Below are 3252 nucleotides of genomic sequence, written 5' to 3'. Positions count from 1 at the left end.
GGGGGGGGGGGGGTGGCGGGTAGCTGCTGTGAGGTTAAGAGAGGAGGGTGACGGGTAGTTTAGTGTTTTAGAGGGTTGGTGGCTGATGGTTTTGGTGTTCTTGTTGAAGATGAAGAAGGAGGGTCTGTTTTCGCTGATTTGGTTAAGAAGATGGGATGAGCGGCGGAAAGAGGTGGAGATGGGGTGGTCGTTTGGTGTGAGGTCCAGAAGCAGCGGCGGCTATGGAGAGGTTCTTCAGTTTTGGGTGTTTTTGGTTGAAGAAAATCAGTGGAGACGGCTGAAGGTTGAAGATGAAGAAGCAGGGGTCGGTCGTTGGTCTCTAAGGTCTTAGGTGCTGAAGCTTTTTTTGGTGTCTCTAGGTTAGAATCTGAAGAAGAAGAAGAAGAGGGGTCTTTTGTTTTTGAGGGTGAACGCTGGCAGGGGTTGTTGCAGATCATACCAAGAGAGAGCTCAAAAGTAGCATAATTTCTATCTTGTAAAGTTTAGTCCCAATTGTTTGTTCTTATTTCTTTAGTCAGTTTATTAGGATAATGTTGTCATTTCTATTTATCTAGGGTATAAATACCTTATATGTACTCATTTGGAGATATCAATGAAAATTATCCTTTAGCTCTCTTTAGTTTAGCTTTAGCTTAGCTTAGTTTTAGCTAGATTTGTTCTCAAATTCTATCTTGAAACATTTGGTATTAGAGCATCGATCCTCTGACCCATATGGAAATTTTCTTGGCAAGCCAACATTACCCATATGCCCGTGGAAGTTCTTATGCTGCATCGTATGCTCATGGAGTAAATTTGTGCAATTACGGCGGTTTGGAGTTTGCGGCTTCCTCGTTTATGTGCACTGGACCTTATGCTGGACTTGCAACACACTCAAGCACCTATTACCATTCCGGCGACTACGGGGCATATGGGGGTTACACACCGTCTGGGATTTAGGCTACAATTCTGATCCTAATGTGGCATATAGATCTACTACTTGTTCTCCAGCTTCACAGGGTCAACAACGTAACAAAAACTGGGCGGATAATAACCCATATTCATCTGAAGTGAATGGGAAGCGGGAGGTTTATATGACATCGACTGGACCTATATTGGCAGCTCCTGTAGTGAAGCTTGAACCGTCGTCCTCCATTATTACTGAAGCTCCAGCGAAGAAGATAAGATTGACAAAAGTCCAACTGAAATCCACTGTTGTTGGGTCTTCATTTAGAATTGCAAAAGCATCGCTGGAGGATTTACCATCGGATAATAATGACCTTGAGTTACAGGGGAATAGTTTGCAGGTGAAACGGATTGAGAATGGGCTAGACAAAAAGGGGATAAAAAAGGAAGAAGTTGGATATAGCACAAGGTGATCTATGAAATGCCAGGTAGAGAAGTAGCTGGTCATTTACAATTGGAAATGGAAAAGCATTCTTCTCTTGCACACAAGGTGTTTGATGAAATGCCAACTCATGAATTAAAGGACTCTTTTGACAAATCAGCTTTCGTCTCTGAAAATCTGATAGACACTGGCCAATTGGAGCTGACGAGAATGACAAGCGATTAACAAAAATCAAAGGTTATTGGAATACTAGAAGTTCCAGTAGAGGAAGAGAGCTCGGAAGAAGTCAAAGTTCTGAAAGGGGTGAAGTGTCCTGTTCTTGCGACTCCGTTGGAGGTAGTGGTGCATCCACCTAACATCGATGACCTTGATTGGTAGAGTGTGAGTATTGATAATGCTTATAGTCGTAATATTGATGTCAACAAGCCTGTTCCTTTTTCAACATCACTTGAAGATCTGCAAGTTCAAAATACTCATACAATTAAGGGTGTTACTGGCAGAGTAGCTGACTCAATCATCAAGTCCAAAATGGTATATTCTCTTATTAAGTTAGTAAGGGAAGAGGGACTACTTTTATCCAGTAGTTTCATAGCTTATGCATTTGGTGGTGATATCTTCAAAAGGAGAACTAATAGTAGCTTGCTAGATAGTGCCAAACAGTTGAAAAAGAATTGTTTCTCAACTCATGATAAACACATGTGCCTTGAAGGGAACAAGAAAACTAATCTAAAATCTCAAGTTGAGAAAATGATAATGTTGGAGGTAGAGGATATTAGGGAAAATGAGGTTGTTGTATTTAAAGAAATAAAAAGGAAGAAGTATACTGCTCTTGACTTTCCCAAGGTCGCCATTAATCTTGTTGCTTCTGTTTTTGGGAAATTCTACAAGATGGAATTGTTGGTATCACAAAAGAAATTGAGTTGGTGCGGAAAGTTGCATTTGCTTCTTTTTGTGAGTAATTCCATAGTGAAAATCTTACCTCTTGTGCAAGAGCTTCCGGGTGATGGAACTCCTAAGATTATGGTATTTCAACCTTTATCGGGTCCCTATGTAAGCCTTCCCACACTCAGAAAGCTGAATGTCTTGTTGATTGACATGTTAGATAGTTTCTCTAGTTGTGATTTTTATTGTGCTTACCAAGGGATAGTTGTTGCTGGAAAAAATTGCTTTGATATGTTGTGCGAGTATTATGCAATGTTGGAGGTGCATGATGCTATCAGAGAACAAGAGGCTAGTTCGCGGCTATAGTGTAATTCAAACGCCTCTATTAGGAATGACAAAACGATTTGGGGAGCTGATGGTCGACTTTGTGGTGTTATTACCATAAAAGATGTGGAGATAATGAAATAAAGTGAAGCGATTAAGAAGATCATAGAAAGTGTAGTTTGGAAGTGGTCAAATATGAAAACCCATTTTTTTGGATCTAGTCACTGTTATAAGCACCAGTGTCCCCTTGCTTTCATCAAAGTTGAAGTTGTAGACCTTTTTGATAATTTGTTTAGCGATTTTTGCCTCAAGTTTGTAGTTGGTGATGCCAAAATTAAGGAGTGGAGCTTACTTGTCGGAGTGTTGAAACTACCCTGCCAATACTCTGAGAAACCTTGTTCCTTATTTGACAGTGAGATGTTGTGGAAGGTTAGTGGTGCATACTTTAGACAATATGGTTTTCTTGATCAACACTTGAAGCAATTAGTTTTAGGTGGAGAGTTGTTGACTATTGCCATTAAAACTCTTCTCCTAGTGCTAGGAAGGAATCTTATAATTGGGGACTTTTCTAAGGTCCCATTGGATCCAGGTATGATTATTTCTTCATTCCCACATATTACCCTTGAGGACAAGGGTGTCTTGATGGGGAAGTGGTTTGCTAACTTCCTTTATGCTCATGTGCAAGACCAAACAGTCTATGCATGTTCGTCAGTTGGAATTTC

Source organism: Nicotiana attenuata, unplaced genomic scaffold, assembly GCF_001879085.1.
Source record: "Nicotiana attenuata strain UT unplaced genomic scaffold, NIATTr2, whole genome shotgun sequence".
Lineage (NCBI taxonomy): Eukaryota > Viridiplantae > Streptophyta > Magnoliopsida > Solanales > Solanaceae > Nicotiana > Nicotiana attenuata.
This window is presented reverse-complemented; position numbering follows the sequence as displayed.